Genomic DNA, 11899 nt, shown 5'->3' on the forward strand with positions numbered 1-11899 from the left:
ACCCTCATGGACAGTAAATTCGCAAAAAAAAATTAAAAAAATCTGAAACTTTGATCAAAGATTTGATGTTCTTGCAAAGTTTCAGCCGCAAATAACTTTCGTGGAGCCCTCACAAAAAAAATCACTGCGCATATAAACTTAGAACAGTGATTTTATTTTTTTAGGTGAGGGCTCCTGGAATGTTATTTGTAGCTGAAACTTTACAAGATCATTAAAAGTTTGATCATGTTTGATGTCCCAAAATTTCAGACTTTTTTATTTTGTTTTGAATTTACTGTTCATATGGGTGTAGGGGCACCCGGGTGGACATATGCCTCATCTGCATGGTGGATTTCAGCCAAGTGATCAGTTTGCAGATCTAACTTTTGTCTTTCGTTTAGTCGAAAGAATAAAACATATCTTGTCCTTTTTGTTTTTAATTAGTTGGCTGGTTTTAATTAGTTTGCTCAACAGACTACAGGGACTGGAGAAAAGTCCCTTTCTGGTGAACTTATCAACTGCATATGTTTTTTCTTCAAGACAACAGCAAGTCAGGGCTCAGGACACACATTAACTTGGTCAAATCAAGAGTTTCATGAGTCAGGTAAGGCGTGGAAGAGTTTGAGGTGCTGCGTCCTTAGATCGTTTGGTGGGATATGGGCTTCAGCGGTAGCTGCATGAAAGCTTCATCTGGATCTTATTAAAATGTAATGGCTCTCATGCCTTTGGTATTTTAGTGAGCCGAAAGTGTTAGTGGTTTGAGCTGGGGATACATGGTGCATTGATCCTGGAATTTCGTGGCTGCTTTTCTCCTGCTCCTCCTTGTCACTGATAGCCTTTTGGGAAACTCACCGGAGGATAATCTGGTGTTTATATTGATAAAAGAGCGTTGATGGTCAAATGTTGGCTCGACATATTTTTACATGGTAATTTTCTGAGCCTATTTTTTCGGAAAAGAGGATTACTCCTGGCTTTTGTATCAAGCGATTCACACAACCATTTTATTAAATAAGAATCTCATATGAGGTATGTAAGCAAAAGCAAAACCTAAAACAAAATGCCACAACCGGCAAAAATATGACACGATGCCTAAACATCTATTCTATTATTGGACCGTCATCGCGAGCCTACTAAGTACTTACAGGTAAAATAGCTAATTTGACTTTACACTTTGATGGTGCCGCCTTTTGTAATGTCTCGAGACTATTAATTAACGGGGTGGTAATTTCACAAGTTAATACAAAATTGTCAATACTTGCAAGCATAGGATTTTCACGGTTGATTTTCTGTCTTTTCTTTTGTCTTTCACCTGGGCCATAGTATGGTAACTTTGCTGATTTGCAAATAGCTAAATTGGTGCCTTTAAAAATAGAAGGCAGGGAACATTGAGAGCCATGTATATTCTTCCCAGGTTTGGTGAATGATCCAGACGATTCAAAGATTACATGTGGCTATCTTCACTCTGCTCTTCTCTTTCATTGCTCGCCTTTCCGGTAGTTCTACTTGGATGAGAGACCCTGAGCTAACTGCAATACGCTTTCCAACAGGAAACAGATGGTACCCTGTTATTTTAGTCACCAACTATTGGAGGTGGTTTAAGCATAGGACATTTGCTGCATTGCCTCCTCGATTGCATGGCTAATTTCATCCTGCTTATCTTTGTCACCGATCAGACTTGTAGGTGGTTAATTTCATGGACGTCCTAACAAACACCTGCCTAGTCTATGGATCATGCGAAATACTAGAGCCTCTCGATAGTTTAGCCACAGAAAATACCGATGGTTTAAACATCAACTGCATGATAGGTTGCTTCATTTGGGCATCAACACTGCATCGCAACATGTGTTCCCCTGCGTGGCCAGTGCTATCCCACTCGTCTTTGTCATAGATCATTCGCCCGTATGTTCAAATTTCCAGCAACACTGGCTAGTTTCGTCAAGTAACTAATGTGAGTACTCTCTTTTGTCCACACTCTCTGTAGTCTTAAGCTATACGTGTTGCCTCATTAAGTGCACCGCAAATTGTAATTAGCTCGAGCGTTGTAGTACTAAGAAAACGTGTGGCAAGGAATGTCATCGTCGTCGTACGCAAGGTCGTTTCCACTGTATTCATCGTCTCTGTCGGCACTCACACCCATTAGTTGTCCTGGGCAAGAGCCAAGAGGGTTCCTCCAGCTAAAGCTAATATTTGCATAATATATTAGTTACAGTGCACCGTGGCGGCGCTCATGGCGGACGTGAATATTGGCGGCACGGTAAGTCCGAGCGGGCTGGGCTCCGTGGACTCCAGAGCAACGGCCCTGGGAAGCTGGTAGCGGCAGGTTGGGTGGCACGCGATGCTGTGACGACGGCAGCGGCCCTGCATGCGCGTGGTAGAATTGGCGCCCGTCGTCTTTTCAAGAAAGAAAAAAAGGATTGGCGCCCGTCGGTGGTGCGGCCGCGATCGTCAGTGTCAGCAAACTTTTCGGCGCCGTTGGTGCGCTTCTGCTCGGACTAGCATCCATTAGGTACCCACTGAAATCATCGTCAAAAGATTTTGCAATCTCTATATCTTACTCCTAGCAGGAGCTTCATTAATTGTCTTGCCCTATAAGATCATTATGTGTTCATTTCTAATTTTTTATTGGAATGGCAGATTCAGAAATCTCATGAGCTTCTCGTCTAGAAGTGTTAGGTATGTCTCTCTGTCAAAAAATATAGTATCCTTAGACTTCATTATACAAGCTTTATGATGAGCATAGCCCAGAAAAATAAAGTGCATGATGTTTGGCCCAAGTTTATCATTTTGGAGTATTGCACATTGACCTTTTACAAGCAACACGTGTGTGCATGTTCTAGGATCAGACGTTTGTCCGGCTTTAATGAACTGAAGCCCTTACAGCGTTTATAACATGAGTAGCAAAACAATTAAAAGTTTCTATACAGACCCACAGGGCCAAAGGCATGAAGCCAAAGTAAACAATAACGAATGTGTGTGCATGTAAGAGAGTGCTCCTTCAAGTCTTCATCGTCGTCCTCCGGGTCTGAGTTGCGAGAGCGGCGAGGACCGCGGCAATGCTGCCCGCGGTGGTCATCATCGCCCCCAGGTCTTCCCCCGCCAAAGTGCCTGTCATCGGAGAAGCGTGGACGACCCACATGGTTGGGTGGTTCGGGTGAGCTCTTGAGATCGAAGGCATCCCGTCGGCCGAGCTTGTCTCCAGTGACGACATCTCGTCGCAGTGCTCGGATCGACGCTGCCCGGCCCGTGGACGGCCCAACTCTGCCCATTCTGAGCGGGCAGCACTGCGTGTGGCTGCCAGGAACCTCGAGTCAGGTACTTTAGACATCCCAGCTACTTCTGCTACATGTTCGTTCTCCGCATTTGAGTCAGCCCCGCTCGGCCACCTTGCGAAGGTCGACATGGACTCGGTCGTTGTCTTTAGGGGCGAGGTCGCTGTTGGGGTACGTAGTAATTTCAAAAAAATTCCTACGCACATGCAAGATCATGGTGATGCATAACAACGAGAGGGGAGAGTGTGTCCACGTACCCTCATAGACCGAAAGCGGAAGCGTTAGCACAACGCGGTTGATGTAGTCGTACGTCTTCATGATCCGATCAATCAAGTACCGAACGCACGGCACCTTCGAGTTCTGCACACGTTCAACTCGATGACGTACCTCGAACTCCGATCCAGGCGAGTTTTGAGGGAGAGTTCCGTCAGCACGACGGCGTGGTGACGATGATGATGTTCTATCGACGCAGGGCTTCGCCTAAGCACCACTATGATATGGCCGAGGTAGATTATGGTGGAGGGGGCGCCGCACACGGCTAAGAGATCCAAGGGATCAATTGTTGTGTCTCTAGGGGGTGCCTCCCTCCCCGTATATAAAGGAGTGGAGGAGGGGAGGGGGCCGGCCACCCTTGGCGCGCCCCATGAGGAGTCCTACTCCCACCGGGAGTAGGACTCCCCCCCCCCCCTTCCATGTTGGAGTAGGAGAGGAGAGGGAAGGAGAAAGAGGAAGAAAGGAAAGGGGGGCGCCGCCCCCCCCCCCTTCCTTGTCCAATTCGGACTTGGGAGGGAAGGGGCGTGCGGCTGCCCCTTGGCCGCCTCTCCTCTTCCACCAATTGGGCCCATGAGGCCCAATAACCTCCGGGGGGTTCCGGTAACCCCCCGGTACTCCGGTATATATCTGATAACCCCCGGAACCATTCCGGTATCCGAATATAATCGTCCAATATATCAATCTTCATGTCTTGACCATTTCGAGACTCCTCGTCATGTCCGTGATCACATCCAGGACTCCGAACTACCTTCGGTACATCAAAACACATAAACTCATAATATAACCGTCATCGAACTTTAAGCGTGCGGACCCTACGGGTTCGAGAACTATGTAGACATGACCGAGACACATCTCCGGTCAATAACCAATAGCGGAACCTGGATGCTCATATTGGCTCCTACATATTCTACGAAGATCTTTATCGGTCAAACCGCATAACAACATACGTTGTTCCCTTTGTCATCGGTATGTTACTTGCCCGAGATTCGATCGTTGGTATCTCAATACCTAGTTCAATCTCGTTACCGGCAAGTCTCTTTACTCGTTCGGTAATACATCATCCTGCAACTAACTCATTACTTGCAATGCTTGCAAGGCTTAAGTGATGTATTACCGAGTGGGCCCAGAGATACCTCTCCGACAATCGGAGTGACAAATCCTAATCTCGAAATACGCCAACCCAACAAGTACCTTCGGAGACACCTGTAGAGCACATTTATAATCACACAGTTACGTTCTGACGTTTGGTAGCACACAAAGTGTTCCTCCGGTAAACGGGAGTTGCATAATCTCATAGTCATAGGAACATGTATAAGTCATGAAGAAAGCAATAGCAACAAACTAAACGATCAAGTGCTAAGCTAACGGAATGGGTCAAGTCAATCACATCATTCTCCTAATGATGTGATCCCGTTAATCAAATGACAACTCGTGTCTATGGTTAGGAAACTTAACCATCTTTGATTAACGAGCTAGTCAAGTAGAGGCATATTAGTGACACTATGTTTGCCTATGTATTCACACATGTATTATGTTTCCGGTTAATACAATTCTAGAATGAATAATAAACATTTATCATGAAATAAGAAAATAAACAATAACTTTATTATTGCCTCTAGGGCATATTTCCTTCAGTCTCCCACTTGCACTAGAGTCAATAATCTAGTTCACATCGTCATGTGATTTAACACGAATAGTTCACATCACCATGTGATTAACACCCATAGTTCACATCGTCATGTGACCAACACCCAAAGGGTTTACTAGAGTCAATAATCTAGTTCACATCGCTATGTGATTAACACCCAAAGAGTACTAAGGTGTGATCATGTTTTGCTTGTGAGAGAAGTTTAGTCTACAGGTCTGCCACATTCAGATCCATATGTATTTTGCAAATTTTTATGTCTACAATGCTTTGCACAGAGCTACTTTAGCTAATTGCTCCCACTATCAATATGTATCCAGATTGAGACTCTGGATCAGTGTCAAAACTTGCATTGACGTAACCCTTTACGATGAACCTTTTGTCACCTTTATAATCGAGAAACATATCCTTATTCCACTAAGGATAATTTTGACCGCTGTTCGGTGATCTACTCCTAGATCACTATTGTACTCCCTCAGTGTAGGGTATACAATAGATCTGGTATACAACATGGCATACTTTATAGAACCTATGGCTGAGGCATAGTGAATGACTTTCATTCTCTTTCTATCTTCTGTTGTGGTCGGGTTTTGAGTCTTACTCAATTTCACACCTTGTAACACAGGCAAGAACTCTTTCTTTGATTGTTCCATTTTGAACTACTTCAAAATCTTGTCAAGGTATGTACTCATTGAAAAAATTTATTAAGCGTCTTGATCTATCTCTATAGATCTTGATGCTCAATATGTAAGTAGCTTCACCGAGGTCTTTATTTGAAAAACTCCTTTCAAATACTCCTTTATGCTTTCCAGAAAATTCTACATTATTTCCGATCAACAATATGTCATTCACATATATTTGTCAGAAATATTGTAGTGCTCCCACTCACTTTCTTGTAAATACAGGCTTCACCACAAGTCTGTATAAAACTATATGATTTGATCAACTCATCAAAGCGTATATTCCAACTCTCAGATGGTTGCACCAGTCCACAGATGGATCGCTGGAGCTTGCACATTTTGTTAGCACCTTTAAAATCGACAAAACCTTCTGGTTGCATCATATACAACTCTTCTTTAAGAAAATCCATTAAGGAATGTAGTTTTGACATCCATTTGCCAGATTTCATAAAATGTGGCAATTTGCTAACATGATTTGGACAGACTTAAGCATCGCTACGAGTGAGAAAATCTCGTTATAGTCAACACCTTGAACTTGTCAAAACCTTTTTCGACAAGTCTAGCTTTGTAGATAGTAACACTACTATCAGCGTCCGTCTTCCTCTTAAAGATCCATTTATTTTCTATGGCTTGCCGATCAATGGGCAAGTCAACCAAAGTCCATACTTTGTTTTCATACATGGATCTCATCTCAGATTTCATGTGTAACATCCCAAATTTTCAATTTGGAATGTTATACACTAGATCATCATTGCATATCATATTTATTGCATTTTGGTTGATCCTAGAAAATTTTCGCAACTCAAGGACCCTCGGAGAGAGTTGGGGATTTCGTTATTTTCATATTGAGTTGTCTTGAATTTTGAAAATAGGATCATTTGGTTTTATTTATTTTATCTTCAATAATTTCTATTACAAAAATATGAGAGAGGGAATAAAATGACTTTCCCAAAATAAAGAAATATTGAGGATTTAATAAAAAATCAAATAAGATTTTATTTGGCTTATTTGCTATTTTATTTGAATTTAGGAAAAATGCGCGTTTTTCAAAATTGCATTTAGGCCCCAAATAAATGTTCATCCTGTGCGGCTTGATCTTAGAAGCCGGGGAAAATTTATTTCGGGATTTTTGGGGTCCGTTTAGTATTTCTTTTATTTGTTTTTCTGCGTGAAATTAATTTAAAAAAACGCGAACCGACTCCGGGCCGTACCCGAGCGGGCCTCCGCCCGGGGGGCCTTTATAAGCCGCCCGACCCGAGCCGCCGCAGCCCGCCCCGTGCCCTAACCCTAGCCGCCGCCGCCGCGCCGCTGCCGCCGCCGCCGCCACCGACCGCAAACCTCATGTTGACCCCGCCGCCGTTTTTTTTGAAAAAAACCGTTCGATTTTTCCGTCGGTTTTTTTTAGTTTCCGTTTTTTTATTAGATCGGTTTTTTCTCGGTTTAGTCTATTTAGTGAACGTTCGCTCATTCGTTCGTTTTAACGAATGTGTTTGTCGTTTAGATCCAGTTAACGAATGTTCGTTCGTTAAACTGTTCGTCGTTTTTCTTTTCTCGGATTAAATCCGCGATTTTTCTGATCGCGATTTCTGATCCGATTTTCGTTTTAGTATAACTTCTCGCTCGTTTATCGGAATCAGGCGATTCAAGCGCCTGGAGTTTCGTCTCAAAACCCTCTTTCCATTTAACCAACTTAAACAAGTTTTTGTTTCTGTAAAAATTGCCCTAGATCCAGAATAGTAATTGAAGCCTATTTTCTTTTGTCGTTTGTCTTTCGTTGCTTCGTTCGATTTGATTCTTTTTGCCAACCGGAGTTCTTAAGTTGAACTTTCTGGTTAGATCTCTTATTTGAGTTTTACCTGTGTATTAGTTGAGTACTTATTGTATATTTGTTTGTTTGCGATAGAGTACCCGGAGTGCGCCGCTTGTTACTTCGAATCACTAGGTTTCCCGGATCATCAGCAAGGCAAGTAACACTTTGATCATACCTCCTACTACCCAGTTTTATTGCATTAGATCAATCCTCACACATTGCATGATTAGGATCTAATTAAATTGTGGGTTTGGGAGTAGTTGAGGTAGTACCTATTACCTGTTTATTATCAAACCTTTGGGAGTTACTTCTACGTTTGCTTACTATTGCTATGATATGCTAGTAGACGTGGATTGGGTGAGTGATATCCATGACAGATGTGAGATTTCTTTGATCAATGGTTTATCTAAGGTGGCAACTTAAATACACATCTGGGTGGATTGAGGTACCTAGGTATTCCAGGATTGCCTGTTTTCTTTTGGACCGACACCCAGCCTCAAAGGGATCATGAGATTATTCATGCTAGAAACCACCGTGTGCAGCCACAAGCTATTATGGGCTCTAGCATAGTTGACTAAGTTGTGCGAACTCTTACAGTGGTAGACTAGCAGATGTAGGGGATGTAGGTGGTATGGTCTACCCGATCGTAAGGTGCTAGCGCTTCTGAAAGACTATGTCTCGGTCATCCGTTTCTCAAACACCATGCAGTGCGAGATATCCAACGCAGGAGATCGAGTCTTGTGGGGGAAAAGTGCGCAAACCTCTGCAGAGTGTATAAACTAATCATGATTAGCCGTGTCCCCGGTTATGGACATCTTGAGTATCTAGTACTTGGATTATCATGTGAATCTCAGCATGTTACTATAAAATTAAGTTTGACGGGTTTGTTTAATGATGTTTAATTGGGATTGAGAATGCTGTCAACCATTCTCAATGTTTAACAACCACCATGATAGTTAAATAAATTTATTCCTTTGCAGTAGGGAAAAATTATCTTTTCGCAAAACTGTAACCATAGAGCTTTCACCAGCCAAATATGCATATAGTATAGCTGTTTCATTCCATTACTCTCTATGTGTTACATTGCCAGCATATTCCATGTGCTGACCCGTTTTCGGGCTGCAACGTTAATGTTGCAGACTTTTCAGACGACGATTCAGGAGTTTTAGGTCGTGGTTCTATACTCAGTGATGCCGTTGGAGTTGATGGACTCACTTATCTTCCAAGCCTTCTGCTGTTATCGTTATTAGATGGCCTTAAGCCATATTTATTATAATAAGTTCTCTTTTGAGACACTCGATGTAATAAGTGTGTGATTGCTACTCTATTATAAATCCTTCAAGTACTGTGTGGTGTCAGCATTACTGATCCAGGGATGACACCGGAGCACAGAGATTGGACCGTTTGAGGTCTGGTCGCTACATCATGGCCTCAAGCCATTTTGCGGAATCTGGGGTCATCATCGCTTCCTCATAGTTCGTAGGTTCGTCATGGTCAATTAACATGACCTCCAGAACAGGATTATCGTACCACTCTGGTGCGGATTTCACTCTGGTTGACCTACGAGGTTCGGTAGTAACTTGATCTGTAGTTACATGATCATCATCATTAGTTTCCTCACTAATTGGTGTAGGAGTCACAGAAACAGATTTCTGTGATGATCTACTTTCCAATAAGGGATCAGGTACAGTTACCTCATCAAGTTCTACTTTCCTCCCACTCACTTCTTTCGAGAGAAACTCCTTCTCTAGAAAGGATCCCTTCTCAGCAACGAATGTCTTGCCTTCGGATCTGTGATAGAAGGTGTACCCAACTGTCTCCTCTGGGTATCCTATGAAAACACATTTCTCCGATTTGGGTTTGAACTTATCAGGATGAAACTTTTTCTTATAAGCATCGCAACCCCAAATTTTTAGAAATGACAACTTTGGTTTCTTGTCAAACCACAGTTCATACGGTGTCGTCTCAACGGATTTAGATGGTGCCCTTTTTAACGTGAATACAGCTGTCTCTAATGCATAACCCCAAAACTATAGTGGTTAATCGGTAAGAAACATCATAGATTGCACTATATCCAATAATAGTACGGTAATGACGTTCGGACATACCATTATGCTGTGGTGTTCCAGGTGGCACGAATTTGTGAAACTATTCCACATTGTTTTAATTGAAGACAAAACTCGTAACTCAAATATTTGTCTCTGTGATCAGATCGTAGAAACTTTATTTTCTTGTCACGATGATTTTCCACTTCACTCTGAAGTTTTTTGAACTTTTCAAATGTTTCAGACTTATGTTTCATCAAGTAGATATACCCATATCTGCTCAAATCATCTGTGAAGATCAGAAAATGACGATACCCGCCGCGAGCCTCAACACTCATCGGACTGCATACATCGGTATGTATTATTTCCAATAAGTTAGTTGCTCTCTCCATTGTTCCGAAGAACAGAGTCTTAGTCATCTTGCCCATGAGGCATGGTTCGCAAGCATCAAGTGATTCATAATCAAGTGATTCCAAAGAGCCCATCAGCATGGAGTTTCCTCATGCGCTTTACACCAATATGACCTAAACGGCAGTGCCACAAACAAGTTACACTATCATTATTAACTTCGCATCTTTTGGCTTCAATATTATGAATATGTGTATCACTACGATCGAGATCCAACAAACCATTTTCATTGGGTGTATAACCATAGAATGTTTTATTCATGTAAACAAAATAACAATTATTCTCTAACTTAAATGAATAACCGTATTGCAATAAACATGATCAAATCATATTCATGCTCAACGCAAACACCAAATAACACTTATTTAGGTTCAACAATAATCCCAAAAGTATAGGGAGTGTGCGATGATGATCATATCATTCTTGGAACTACTTCCAACACACATTGTTACTTCACGCTTAACTAGTCTCTGTTTATTCTGCAACTCCCGTTTCTAGTTACTACTCTTAGCAACTGAACTAGTATCAAATACCGAGGGGTTGCTATAAACACTAGTAAAGTACACATCAATAACATGTATATGCAATATACCTTTGTTCACGTTGACATCCTTCTTATCCGCCAAATACTTGGGGCAGTTCCGCTTCCAGTGACTAGTCCCTTTGCAGTAAAAGCACTTAGTCTCAGGCTTAGGTCCAGACTTGGGCTTCTTCACTTGAGCAGCAACTTGCTTGCCGTTCTTCTTGAAGTTCCCCTTCTTCCCTTTGCCCTTTTCTTGAAACTAGTGGTCTTGTTAACCATCAACATTTGATGCTTTTATTGATTTCTACCTTCGTCGATTTCAGCATCACGAAGAGCTTGGGAATCGTTTCCGTTATCCCTTGCATATTATAGTTCATCACGAAGTTCTAGCAACTTGGTGATAGTAACTAAAGAACTCTGTCAATCACTATTTTATCTGGAAGATTAACTCCCACTTGATTCAAGCGATTGTAGTACCCAGGCAAACTGAGCACATGCTCACTGCTTGAGCTATTCTCCTCCATCTTTTAGCTATAGAACTTGTTGGAGACTTCATATCTCTCAACTCGGGTATTTGCTTGAAATATTAACTTCAACTCCTGGAACATATCATATGGTCCATGACGTTCAAAACGTCTTTGAAGTCCCGGTTCTAAGCCGTAAAGCATGGTGCACTAAACTATCAAGTAGTCATCATACCGAGCTTTTTTCAAAACGTTCATAACGTCTGCATCTGCTCCTGCAATAGTTCTGTCACCTAGCGATGCATTAAGGACATAATACTTCTGTGCAGCAATGAGGATAATCCTCAGATCACGGATCCAATCCGCATCATTGCTACTAACATCTTTCAACTTAGTTTTCTCTAGGAACATATCAAAAATAAAACAGGGGAGCTAAACGCGAGCTATTGATCTACAACATAGATATGCTAATACTATCAGGACTAAGTTCATGATAAATTAAAGTTCAATTAATCATAGTACTTAAGAACTCCCACTTAGATAGACATCCCTCTAATCATCTAAGTGATCACGTGATCCAAATCAACTAAACCATAACCGATCGTCACGTGAAATGGAGTAGTTTTCAATGGTGAACATCACTACGTTGATCATATCTACTATATGATTCACGCTCGACCTTTCGGCCTCAGTGTTCCGAGGCCATATCTGCATATGCTAGGCTCGTCAAGTTTAATCTGAGTATTCTGCATGTGCAAAACTGGCTTGCACCCGTTGTAGATGGACGTAGAGCTTATCACACC

The 11899-nt window shown here is 42.1% G+C and overlaps 1 long non-coding RNA gene across 1 annotated transcript; it reads left to right on the plus strand.

Annotated features, from left to right (window-relative positions):
• Positions 1-2035: 2035 nt before the first annotated feature.
• On the plus strand, positions 2036-10055 carry LOC147980633 (uncharacterized). Its single transcript, XR_015599806.1, has 3 exons — positions 2036-2485; positions 2614-2652; positions 9946-10055. It is a non-coding gene; the product is annotated as an uncharacterized LOC147980633 (long non-coding RNA).
• The last annotated feature ends 1844 nt before the right edge of the window (positions 10056-11899 follow it).

Source organism: Triticum urartu, chromosome 3A (assembly GCF_056163025.1).
Source record: "Triticum urartu cultivar PI428250 chromosome 3A, HENAU_Tu73, whole genome shotgun sequence".
NCBI classification, from domain to species: domain Eukaryota; kingdom Viridiplantae; phylum Streptophyta; class Magnoliopsida; order Poales; family Poaceae; genus Triticum; species Triticum urartu.